Source organism: Cyrtonyx montezumae, unplaced genomic scaffold (assembly GCF_038088225.1).
Source record: "Cyrtonyx montezumae isolate F1298 unplaced genomic scaffold, pur_monq_1.0 scaffold_8, whole genome shotgun sequence".
NCBI lineage: Eukaryota > Metazoa > Chordata > Aves > Galliformes > Odontophoridae > Cyrtonyx > Cyrtonyx montezumae.
In genome coordinates, this window is record NW_027072089.1 from 30646033 (window position 1) to 30659744 (window position 13712).

Here is a 13712-nt window from a genome sequence, read left to right on the forward strand (position 1 = left end):
GAAGGACTTTTTTTTTCCCCCTCCTTTCCTCCCCTTCCCCCTTCGGAGCGCGGACGGCTGCCATTGTCCGCGGGCGCCGAGCGGGGCAGCACCGCGGGAGCACCGCCCGGCCCCCAGCGCGGGGCCCGGCCGCCGCCGCCGCCGCCGTGCCCGGGGGCAGAGGGTGTGCCTTGCGCCTCCCCCCGCCTCCCGCTGCCCGGCCCTCCTCCGGGCAGAAGGGGAGGAGGAGGAGGAGGAGGAGGGCGAGCGGTGGGAGGGTCTCCATTGAAATAAACAAGCAGGCAGTTATTAAAACGGGAACATGGCGGCCGCAGCCCCAGCTTCAGCTTCATCTTACAAAGCGAAGGTCAGCGGCCGCGGCGGGAGGCGACACTGACCCCGGTAACGGCTCCCGCGCGCCCCCTCGGCCCCGGCCCCTGCCCGCCGGGAGCGGAGCGGTGCGGAGAGCGGCGGCGTTGGCGGGCGGCAGCGCGGCCGCACCGGGGCGGCTTCCCCCGCGTCCGGGCGGGGGGGGGGGCGTGAAGCGAAGCCGGGCGGCGCGGGGCCGCCCCTCGCCGGGCACCGTGCTCGGGCTGCGGGCGGACTTCCCCGGGACGGCCCTGCCGCCGCAGCCGCCGCCGGGCCGGGGGTGAGGGGTTGGAGGGGGGGGATCGGGGCACGGCCGCGGAGTGGGGATGGTTGGGAAACTTGCGGGAGGCTCCGCGCCCGCCGACAAAAGGGGCGATCCGAGCGCAGGGCGGTGTTCGCCCCTTCCCCGTTGTGACACCGGCGCAGCGCCGCGGCCACTCCGCGCAGCTCCGCTCCGCTCCGCGGGGAAGGCGGGGGCACAGCGGGCAACTTCTGTTAACTTTGTGTGCGGGGGCTGCGCCTGCGTGCGGGCGCCGGGCCGGGTCGAACCGCGGTGGGGCGGTGGGGGCCCCGCGTTCAGGCCGCGGCCGCACGGCGCTACGCAGCACGGGGCGCCCCGCCGCCGCCGCCGCCTCCCCGCGATCCGCCCGAGGAGGGGAGGGGTGGGGGCCCGGCCGCCGCAGTGCCGTGTGGCTGCGGGTGTGCGCGGGGCGGGGAGCGGCGGGGGAGGAGGAAGACGAGGAGGAAGGAGGGGGTGGCAGCCGGCGGTGGAGGGTGAACCGGGGAGGGGGTGAACGCGCGCGGGGGGCGGGGGAGGGGAGGTGCCCGCCGCCCCCCCCCCCTCCTCTCCCGCCCCGTCGTGTGCGCGCAGCGGGGACCCCACCGCCCTGCTCGTCCCAGGCCGTGGGGCGAGGCGATGCCGAGTATGGGCGCTGCGGGTGGGACCGCGCGGCACGGAGCGTGTGCTGTCCCGCGGCGATGGTTGAGCTGGAAAGCGGTGCCCTGGTGGGAAGAGGACGGCTTTGCTCCTGCTGCTGCGTGCCGGTTTTTTTAGGAAGCAGGTGAACGGGGCTGTGTAACCGACCCGGTGATAATTCTGTGGTGTTGAAGAGGAGTTTGGGCTCAGCGTGTTGCGTCCGGCTATGGCAGTTCCAACGCAGCTCTGTTGCTGCTAATGATAAGTGAGCAGATTAAGGCTGCTCATCTCCTTACTTCCAGGATTTGCTTGTTTATTAATTTTGTTCTCCTATGCTGCTGATAGCGTTCATCCTTTTGCAGTTTGGTCCATGAAAACCCAAAGCCTCCCCTCCCCAGTTCACTTCCAGCTCATCGCAGCCCTGCATCAGCACTGGGCCCCACTCCCTGGGGAGCCCCGAGAGGCTGCAGAGCTCAGGGTGCTGCTGAGGCACTGTACCCACCCACAGAGCACCCAGCCCAAACCATTATCCAGAGCAGGGCTCTGCTTTGCTTCCTAACTGCCCCTGTGAGTAGTAATTGTGTCAGTTATCAACCTCCTGCAGAGTTTTCAGGATGTCTCTTGCGTACACAGTGGTGGTGTCTCACATAGGGTACATAAGGCCCATGCAAACATGCACATGTATACATCTCCAGGCACGCATGGGCACTCGTGTTTGTGTTCCTTGTTTTGTCACTTGGAATACAGCTACTCGAGGGCTGTGTTGGAACTGAGCTCAGCAGTCAGCTGCGCTGTGTCACGGAGATAAAGTGATGTGTAACTGTACACCCGTGGTTGCTCTCCAAGTCCACGACAAGTGCCACGATGAGCTCGGTGTTCGCAGCCAGCCCTGGGATTCAGCACCCTGAGCTGTGCTGTCATGGCATTGGCCCTCAGAAATAATGGAACAGCTTTACAAAGAAAGGTTGATCTTAAATGCCATACAAATATTTGGAGGATCGTGTAATTTTTTTTTTTTTATATGTTTGTATCTCATTTTAGTGAGCATTGTGCAATAAGGGCCTGGCAAAGGTGCTGTTACTGTGTCAGTTTTCCAGTCAGCATATTATTTTATTTTTTCACAAAAACTCAAGTTTTCTCAACTTTGTATTTTTTCAGGCTTGAGGCCTTTTACTGGCAAAAGGGGCCACGCGTTGCACTGATACTTCGTAGGCATGTATACTTCACATTGCAGCTCCTGAAGATGCCGTGTGCTGCAAAGTAGGGTGTGCACATCTGCCCTGTTCTTCGTGTGTCCTGGTGGTGTCAGTGCTCTGTGAAACCCAATGCATCTGAGTGTGGAATACTTTATTCCTATCAAGAATGATACTGTTGCAATAAGACAGTTGCATTTAAGTTTTTAAAGCACAGCTACGTTTCCCTATTGAAAAAAACGTATGCAAACACATCCCCAGTGTTTTGTTTTAACGTGGTGTATTGTATTAAATTGAAGCCATAAAGGTTAGTTATTTGAGAATGTTGTTTTATAATCCTGAAGGTGCAGCTAGTTCACTGCAGGGGTCTGTCCCAGCGTGGATGTGTGCTGTGCAGCACTGCTCTGTGGCTGAGGGCAGCTCTGACCTGGTTCATCTGCAGCGTGAGGGCTTTCGGCAGGAAGAATAAAGTCCTTGGGAAAGACAGCTGCAGTGACAATGCCCACTGTCTCCTGGTCCTTTCCTTTGTTGCTGATGTCACCGTCTCTTGGGCAAAATCTGGGGTTCAGTGCTGAGCTGAGTTTTGGTAGCACCACCCAGATTGTGAATTCTGGAAACTGCTGAGGCTTGTGAGATGTAAGCCTTGAGGATGCTGTCAGTTCGTTTAGGAGAAAAAGCTGTACGAAAGGCTGGTGCCAAATTCAAGTACAAATGTAACTCTCTTTGTCTGCTCAGCACTAATAGGCTCTGCGCTGGAGGAAGGCAGTGCTGAGCCAGTGCTGTCTTTGCCACGCTCGTTTTTGCACACTTGCCCGTGGACGGCTTCTCCAAACAATGCAATTTGCTTCCAAGTGCATATGAAGTATTTAACAAATCCCATGCATTTCTGTAGTATTCTTACCCACGTCAGAGTGCTCAGTTTACATTTATTTCTGCGTTTGGCTGCTGAAGTCAAAGGTTGGGTGTGCTGTTACAGGGTATGTGCCCTTCTCTGTGACTTAGCTTTTTGAGCTAGAGACTGGAGCGCTGATATTTACTTTGCAGAGGGTATATGGCAGCATCCATTCAGCACTCATTTGCTGCTCTCGGATCATGTAGTTACAGATGGCTACTCTGGCAGGAGCCCCTGTTTTTATTTTTAAATAAGGTGAAGTTCAGTGCACCACTTTATTTGTGTTAGTTGTTAAAACATTCTCGTGCTCCTGGTGGCAGATAATGACAAATTTCTCCATGCGATGCTGGGAGCAAGAGGGGCGGAGAGGGAAACAGGGAGGGACGGAGGGGGGGAACCCTCCTGAGCATATGGAGACATCCAGAAAAAGATGTGCATCGTCAGCTGTGATTCCATTGTGTGCTGGCAGACAGGATCTGATCCTCTCTTCTCTGGGGAATTTAAGCCTCACAGAAGTGTTCTTCGACTTTTACCCGTCAGGTTAATCGAGCTTAGATAACGTACACTTCACTTATTTATTATAGATGGTATTTTGATAAAGATAGTATTTTGATAATATTTTAAGATTTCAGGGAAAATATACAGTTGCAAGGACTCCTGCTGTGTGTTGGAATAATATTTTGAACAGCCATGCACGTTGCTGGAATGGTAACTTGGAGTAGTAAGAGCAATTTATATTATGACATCAGTGGTTACGTGCCACTAAAGCAGCTTACCAGTTTGAGGTTAGTAGTTTGTCAGCAGCATTTGCATTATGCAAACGCTCCCTGTTTTAATGATTCAGTAGCTTTAGCCTTCTCAAGCTATACCAGGTAGGAATGTGACGTGGAAAATGACAGCTTGTATAGTTTAGTCAGTGTGGGGTGCAGTGTTTTTGTGTGTTAAAAAAAAAAAAGAGAGAGAGTCACCATGGTGTATTTTTAAATCAGGTCTTAAAACAAACAAACAAAAAGCCCGAGCTATTTTGTCAGTATTGTGATGTAAGTACTTAGAAATAGCATTAGCATGAATTTACCTGATGGAAAAAAAGACTGAGTGGAGGAAATTAATTTTCTTCTGCTCAGTCCTGCATTTACTTATTACCTAGAACAATGTTTCCTCTCCTGAGCTTTTAGACTATTTCTGCTGCTTTTATAAAATTGCTTTGAATTGATGAATAGTTCAAAATATAGATCTTGAATGTGGTGGATTCACTGCATTACATTTTGTTAATGTTTATGATTTTTCAATCGTGTTCTGTGGAAATAAGATGTTTTTCAAGATAAGTGTAATAGAAATTTTGCTTAGTTTTAGGGAAATCATATAGGCTCAATTCCTATGGAAAGTGTATGGTCACTGGAGCAGTTGGCTTTTTGAAGTTAGTTCATTAATTTAAATGTCTAAAGCTATACAACAACACATTAACATTACACTTTTTTTTTTCCTCCTGCAGCTGCATCATTATACCATTCCAAGCCTTGCATTTCCTTAAATGGCTTCCATAACAATCTCCCATTAATACAGTTACTGGCAGATATTATTCTCTCTTTGCTCTCATTTTAGCAGTTATAGCTGGTAGTAAATCTCATTCTTTCTGTGAGCATACTCTGATTAGATTTTTCGGGAACCTTTTTATAAAATTTGTTTGATTTTTTGCAGGTAAGATGCAGTGCTCTCTGTGCAAGCCCCAATTACGTTTTTTCTGCTGTTTGTTGAAGAAGTTACTTGCTACTTGGAAAGAATAATGTGTTTTGCTGAAAGTAGTAAATGTTATGGAAACTGTTTATGTATTAATGACAGGGCAGGGAATATAGGTGACAAATTAAAGACATACTGAATGTGTTGATTTATCTATAATTCTTGGGTAGTGCAGATCACATGAGCTTATGTGGGGAGATCCTGGGATATAGTGAGATCATATATCTGATGTAGTGATGACTGAGTGTTGCTGTTTTGATGCTTTTTTAGTGAGCTACGTAAGACATATTGTTGCTCTTTGGTAGGATTTATAGTGGGCATATCACAATTGGCTGCTTTATTGGCTGCCTCAGTGGAAAAGACTGGGATTGAAGAATGGGCATGGAAAGCAAAGTAACATTTTACTTGTTAGGTCAGAATTATTATGGAATCTTACACTGTCTGTGCTGTAATTCATCTGTGAACTGATTCAGTTTTTCATTGCTGTTAGTATTGATCTCTAATGAGCCCTACACAGGGATTTTGAAGAAAATTGCTCCAGTTCAAAACAATGCAGTATGTCGCTTATTTGTGTCTCACAGATAATGCAGGAAGCACTGAAGTGCATTTCAGTAGGGAACTTTGTGAGGGAAGGAGGAAATTCTGCCTATGAAAAAAAAATGAAAAAAATGTATTGACACTTATTACAGCTATTTTTATGAACTTATAAATGCATCACGTGCCTCCATGAAAGATTCAAATTTAGAAAAATAAATTAAGGTCATGTGCTTTTCATACCTATGCAAGTGAGAGTTCAGGTATTACCTGATCTACAGTGGAGATGACTTTTCTTCAGTTTTCTTCCAGCAGGCATTGAGTTTGCCAGCTTTTCTCTTTCTAAAGTAGTATCAGGGCTTATGGACCAGCCACACTTTTTTTTATTCCCAGGAATAAATGTGATTATTGTCAACGAATTTTACTTGCTACCCTTACACAGTTTTGTACGTTGGTCTCCAGAGATATAAGCTACATCATCCTCCTGTCAATTTCCTAAAATAGTTTCTTTGAGGAGGAAGACTGAGGTTATACAGATCAATACGTTATTTATTTTGGCAGATTTCAACTGCAGCTTCAAGAAGAAGAGCTTTGGAAATCCAAGTCTGCATTTTTTTCCCCCCTATAATTGAAATTTACAAGTGAAAGTATGCTGTTTTGTTTTAGTAGAACTGTTGCATTGATCCTTTATTGTTGTTATTGTTATTTTGTTTTCTTAAGCTAACCTGTTGATACTGTCAAGAATAGCTTTAGTGACATGATCTAAAGCATTTTTTTAACTGCTTTTCAAATACTTAACTACCTTGTGTTGGCAGTTGATGTACAAATGTGCTTCTGATTGTTTTGCTTTTTTTTTTTTGAGAATCATGGCTTAATTTGATACAAAGATACTGTTTCTAATGAGAACCTCCAATTGTTTTCTTGCTACAGTTGTGTGTGAAATTAACTGTGTAGTAATAAGATGACTTGTAGGACCATTTCTTTGTAGTGTTCAGATTCCCTCTCTTACAATGTGTGTAGACAGTCAGAAAGTATATTCTGTAAGCTTACACGCATTAACTGTTCTACACGTGTTTCAAAGTTGCTGTCCTTCACTCTTCTCAGATACACTGTAGTTTGTAAGGCCACTGTTTGTTTATTTTGTTTGCAACTTGTAGTCATTGTGGGGCAAGTAAGTAACACAACTTCAACACTGATGTAGGTAGCTGAAATACAGAGGGCCCTTTGCGCAGTGAAAGAAGTTACTGTGAAGGAATAAAAAATAAAGATGTGAAGTGGCCTGAAGTCAGAGGTTAGTTATTTTGGGCCTTATCAATTTCACTTAGCCTTTAACCTTGCCTTTAAATTTTTTTTTCCCACTTTGAATTATGAAAAATTGATTGAATGGTGGTATTGGAAAATGATAAGTGTGAAGAATAGTAACTATGATACATTCCATTTTTGTGTCCTAGCTAATGTGATGCGCTCTATGAGGCAGAGACCCCTTCCTCATGTAGGCTTTTGTTTGAGGCCTGCATACAGGACTTATAATACTGTTAATGGCAGTGCTCAATCACTGTGAAAGCTGGCTTTATGCAAAGGTGGTTTCTCTTGAGTTTCCAGTGGCACACTAAGGACACTTCTGATTCTTGTGGGAATGATTAGCATGGCAATAGGTACTACTGGTGCGGTTTCCTACTGTGTTCCTTTTCCTTTGTATTTCAGGAGAGAGCTGAGAAGGAAAGCAAGGACTAATAGGTATTGTCAGTGCCCAATATTTGTCACTTTCTTCAGTGGTAGTGTAGTTTAATGAAAAGTATAAATCTGGAGTACACTGAATGATATGTGTTTGGGTACATCATTTTTGTCACTAGCTGTGGTACAGTTGGAGGCTTAGAAAGAAAAACCTTGTCAGTAGTGTTTTGAAGATAGTTTCATAAACACTATCATGCAATGTCTTGGCTTTTGTGTAGCTTGATTATTGTTTTTTTTTTTTTAATGTTGTGCATCTAGAGCAAGTGAAAATGACAAATTCTGAAGAGTTTTCATTGTTGCTGCCCTGTGTGCTACAGAGTTGCCATTGGGAATCATATTAGTTCAGCGCAGACTCTTTGAGCTGTGATATTGGAAGGCCACATAGATCAGAAGGGAATGACCTGAAATATGTTAGCAATAGCAAAACACCAGCCATGCTAGTTGTCCAGAGATGACATGGTATTAGAGTAGTGCCTATCCTCACTTTCTGACCAGCTGAAGGACAGGCATGAGGAGGCGGATTCAGCCCTAAGACTTGGGAGATGAGTGGAAAACACTTCTGTGTACACAAGTTCTTGTTATCATTGCTACCCTATTGGAAAGGGCCTCCCTGCTGTGGCCTGGGCTGCAGCCCTTGGTCTCTGCCTTTGACATGAAGAGCACACATCACCCAGCTATCATCTGCTACTTGGGCAGTGGCTTCCCTTTACGGCCTGCTTCTGTGCTGCAGGTGTCTGACAGAAATTGTAATTCCCGTGGAATTACCACATGATCTGATATATTTGTTACTGAAAAATTCTAAGATCACATTTTCCAAGAATATGAGCAAACTCCAAAGCCCATATTTGTGATTTGTGGACCTTGTATGCGTAGGCATTCCTGAGGGGATAATGTTTGTTTTCAGATCTTCTGTGTATATGTGTTATGTAAGAATACTTTTTTGTTAGTGGGCCCTCTGGCAGCCTGTTGCTGTAGTGGTATCCTGTCTAACTAGAAGAATTCAAGCCATGTTTATTTGAAGAAGGTTTATGTGAGATGGAAGAATTGACAGAAATAACATCGTTTTAAAGTTCCATTTTTCTCGAGGCATAATTAGTGCTTTATGTTGTTGTCAATAACTTATGGCTCTTCATGTTCTACTCTTCTGTTAGTCAGAATGATGACTTAGAAAGCTCTTTGGTAGCCTGCTTAGATACATTTTACGTAAAGTACTGTTTGATCTACAAAGTAAGAAGTCCAAGTTTAGTATTTTTTGTGGATAGTCCCATGTTAGTATTACCCTCCTGCTTTTCTTTCTTCAGACAGTATACATTGCTCTTCTGAAATCTTAAGTTCTGTACTAATGAAGAAATCAGGTATTTGTTTTTTAAAATCATTATAATGCTATTACTTTATTGTTTTTAATCTCTCCACTGATACTCATCACTGAGGTCAAACGCCCTCTGAGTGAAGATTTGGAGATGGAGCATGGTTCTGTACATACAATTTTTAATGACAGTTGAGAGACATTTTTATAAAAACACCAGTTTTTCCTTTTTAGAGATTTGAAACTCATGTGTTATAAAGTCAACCAACCAAGCAGTCAACCAAAAAAGGAACCAACCACTTTCACAAAGAATTAGCACAGATTCTTTTCTGAAAATGAGGGCTACATACCATGTGAGTTTAAACATCGTAGTTGCTATCCCTGCAAATCTGTAGGAGGCAGCAGGTAAAGAGGAAGTTGCTTGCCTGTAGTGATTATTCAACTGGAAGGAGATTATTGTTATGTCTGGAAAAACAGTTAATACTCTGCAAAGCGTATAATGTTCCCCTCATTATGTTACACTTGTAAGTGTGGTTTACTAACACATTTTCATTTTTTCTATGCCTGCCTTCAGAAAAAACTAATTCTTTTTTTTCTCAATTTTGTTCACAGCACGCTTGAGATGTATCTGAGTGCTGGGGCCCCCTATAAACGCAGTCTCTAGAACTCCTTGACCGTCCTACTGAGTCCCGGTGAGTTGACTGTTGGTCTCTCTGTTTTATTGGATTGCTTTAGTTTTACCTCCTTCACCAAGAAATCCAGTGTGAGATGTCTCAAACTGATTGTGTGCATACAGCAGAACAAACCTGGTTTTAAGTAATGTGTGGTTTTGCAGTCAGTAGAAATATGTACATTTTAGAGACACTGAACAGTAGCACCCAAATTAGTTATGGAAGCAGGGACCTTGCTTTTGTTCCAAGGCCAGAAATGGGACTCTTTGCTGAGAAGAGCTGAAGGGGATCAATGTGATGTTCTCTCCCTTGAAGTTTGTTTGATACTTGATCCTTTAACCAAGGAACTGATGTTTTTCAAATGTGCTGATTATGGTCTGTCTTATGGTGAAGGTTGACTATGAAGTAATGCAGACTTTTCCATCCAACTATCTGCACTAATAAATTACTTAAATTGAGGGCTGAAATAAGTATAATGACACTTGATGACTTAAACTGCTTGTGGCTCAAAAATTACTGTCTGATGGCTACATCAGGCAGTCCTGTTCCTGTTCAGTGCTGCTCACAAGAAGGGATAATACCTCTGAGAATTAGGAAAAGGGACCCCTGCGGATTGTTTAAATGCAGACTAATAATGGTTTGGTAGAATAGTGAAAGGAAGTAGAATATAACTGCTGTATTTTTATTTTAGGCATGTTTAATCTATCAATATACGTGGTATAAACCTTTTACAAATACGTATTTGAGATTTTATGTGAGAACCTTTTCAGGTTACTCATGAATAAATGTTGTCTTTTAATGCACAGAGTGACTTATTAAGGTCAGAAATATGTATTTTTGAGGCTTGCATGCTAAATATAGAGGTGGGGAATGAGCCAGCTAAGAAGGGCTTTAGTTGTTTTGGGTATGGCTGTTTGTACAATGCTGGCCGTTTATGGGTAAAATTATGTATGTCTACATCAAGTATAATTTCCTCCTTTGCTAATTGCGTTGAGCAGTTTTTTTTTACAAGCTAACAATGCTTTTCTTTAAACTTACTTGATTTTCTAGCATCAGTGAATGAAAACAGGTTTAAGAAGCTTCTGTGCTTGTGTTTTTCTGTCTTTTTCTGTGGCTGTTCTGATAACAAGAATTTGCAGTTCATTGCATTCAGTAGACTTTGTAATATTGGTTGAATAGTTTGCTTATATAATACATTACTTTGAAAGGATCGTGCCATGTAGATGTTTTTTATCTATGTACACTTATTGCTTACCCTATATTATTTGTGTACACTACTTCTCTGAGCTGTGCTGTGACCATAATATGCAGGTGCAGGTTTTCTTAATAGGAAGCTATATTTGTGATCATTTAAATCAATTGTTTAAAAAGAAGAAAATATTCTTCCCAAAACACCTGCTTTTTCTTTGAGTGAATAAAAGACTCACAATAGAATGAGTTGGGTATGACTAATGAAGAAAGGAAAATGCCACTGTCAAAATTCCCCCAAAGGGAGCGTGAAATTTTGTTGTCAAATTGATAGCATGTTTGTTTTCATTTCAGTTATCTTGATTGTAATTTTCTATTAAACAAAGAATATGTTAGATTAAGGCTGAAAAAGGTGAATATTCAAATAAAAACAATTTGCATATAATTACCTTTTTTCCTAATTAGTCTGAGTGGGGAAAAAGACAACAACATTCTTTTGTTTAGTGGTGCTGAATTCTGCACCAGACTTCCAAATTTTAGTTGTTACAGCACCAGAAAGTAATCTGATACCTCTACAGATACTGTCTATAAATATGTCTATAACATAATTGCTGTTTTTGAAAAATTCACAAGTTTTAACACGAGCAACTAGGAGGTAAAAACACCTGGAGGTGTTCAAGGAACGTTTAGACACTGTGTTGAGGGACATGGTTTAGAGAGAACTATTGGTGACAGGAAGGCAGTTGGACTGGATGATCTTGTAGGTCTTTTCCAGCCTTGGTGATTCTGTGATCTTTCTATGATTTGTGAAAAATTGGTGTATAGTGTGTATAATGTGTATAGTAATAAGTGAGAAAGAAACCAGTGTTAAAAATGGATATAATGAAATGATTCAAAAGACAAGGAACTTACCTCTGCCTGGAAGCAGAGAGGTAATTTTCCCAAAAGAATATCCTGATGTTCTAAATTGAATAGTTATTCATGTCTTCCCATGGTAGTTTAGTGAAAGGGAGCTGCATAAGACATGGAATAGTTTCAAATTTTGTTTCCTCTGAACCCTTGGAATTGGTACCATTGAATTCTGAAGTCCTATTGTTTGATTTATTCAGATGTTCTTCCTCTATAGCACAATCTCAGTTAGAAATGAATTTAACTAGTATACCAATTTGAAACTATACTAAGTGTGAAGTTAGGAAGGAGGTGCCAGCTGGAATCTCCTAAGTCCTGGCCTTGGCTTTTAATTGGAGCTGCCTGTTGAATAAGTGCTGGGTTTCAGTGAGCATTGTGATGCTGTACCATGAGTGTGGCTAGACTTGTCTTCATGCAGCCTCTGCCACTGCTGTGAGCTGAAAAGCAAGTGCAGTTCCCACTTAGTGCTGATTGGATCTATTTTGAATACGATGTAGTGCATAAGAGTTTGAATCTTCAGCATATTAAATGGCTTTAGAGCATATGTAGAGATGCACATAGAAGTAATGTGAATGCTAGAATTTGTGATTGCTCTTTTGGAACTCTGGTGGCTGGGATAATGCAGGATAGCTGTGTGCTACCAAAAAGATGTGCACTTGGAGATGGTGAGGACAGGCAAGTTCTTAAAGCAAACCAACCAATTGCAAACTTAGCTTTCCAGTCTAAAGATTTTCAGTCTGAAAATATCTTCACTCCCTTTTCCCTTTTTTTTTCCCTTTTCCCTTTTTTTCACATTCTCAGGGAAAAAGAGAGAACGTAGATTACAGAAATCTCAGTTTTCTGTCACTTTCAGTGACACTCTGCTTCAACCCAATTTTGCAGTGGCTTCATTGGCATTTGTGTTGTAGTTAGTGTCAGACATGATACATAGAAAATACTTGTCTGTTTGTTATGAGTTATAGCGCTCCTTATTGTTGCTCACAGCAGTCATAGATAAAGAATAAACGTCAGATGTCTCACTTTAGACAGTCCTCCAAATATGTGTATGTGTAAAAGAAGCACTGTCAGAAAGTGAAGCGTGATACTGAAAATATGAGTACCTTCTACTGAAACAAGTTTTGAGTCTTTACTGTTAATTTGAAAATTCAAGAAGGAAATATTACAATAGGCTTTAAGTGTGAAGTATAAATGAGGGAGAGAGCTCACTTCTATCAGAATTCAAAGCCACGCTGGGATGGATCCTACCAAGAGCTTGGGAGTAAGTTCACAGAACTTTGACTCCCAGAGGAGCACAGTAAAAAAAAAAAAAACAAAAAAAAACCTGAAATAAAACAGTTATTGATCACAAGAATGGATAATCTTTACTAACTCAGATCCTCTCATTTGAATCAGAGTTTGTGAACAATTTTTAGCCTAGTTTGAATTGGTTTGTGCTAAATAAAGAGAATGTGGTCACATTCTGAGACCTTCATACTGAGTGGTTCTGTTCTGCATGAAATATGATTGGATCTCTTTTCCAGTAGTGATATTACTTGATGTGAATTGGCTATAAAGGTGCCTGTAGAAGTAGATTCTTAATTATAGTGAATGTAATCCAGTCAGGGTTAAAATGGTACTCCTAATCTGAGAGTGAACACTGTGTGGGTGGTACAATGAGAATGTTAAACAGTAGAGAAATGAGCATCTTTTAATATTTATGAAATCTTTTTTTCTTTCTCAAGTTGGGAATGGGTGATTATGGAAATCTTCAATTTTTATTGTATGGAAGAAGTGAAATTTTTGCGATTGCAATATATTGCATTTCCTTTAAAATTAATGAAAATTGAGAGTACAGAGGAATCTCATTATCCTTACTACTAGTAGAACTAGATTTGTTAACAATAAAAGCAGACATCAAGTACTTCAATATTTTGAGGCCACAACATTCAATTTCATTCTACATCTGGGTAAACTTTCCTTAAATATGTAAGACTCATTAATTACCTTGAATGGATTTAAATGGAGTGCTCTGTCAATGAAATTCTTACTAAACTGATAGAATCAAACCTCATTTATCAAGGACTGTTGAAAACACTATCATTCAATTGATTGAAATTTGCCTTTTGTAGTTATATCCAGGAAGATTATTTCTAACGTTTCAGTTTCAGTGAGATATATAAAAAAAATAGCTAACTTGATTTCGTCCATTTCTTAAATATTGGTTTTGACTTAGTAATGGGCTTTGGTAAGATTTTTTTCTTTTCTTACCTTGATAGGAACCTCTTTATGTTGAGAAAGGTATAGC

General features: G+C 42.3%; 1 protein-coding gene across 1 annotated transcript in view; it reads left to right on the forward strand.

Moving 5' to 3' along the window:
- The first annotated feature begins 247 nt into the window (after positions 1-247).
- NCOA2 (nuclear receptor coactivator 2) overlaps positions 248-13712 on the forward strand; it is a 184002-nt gene continuing 170537 nt past the window's right edge. The window contains exons 1-2 of the mRNA XM_065752777.1: positions 248-381; positions 9273-9352. The gene's annotated coding sequence lies outside the window, so the exon portion shown is untranslated. The remainder of the gene's footprint in view (positions 382-9272; positions 9353-13712) is intronic.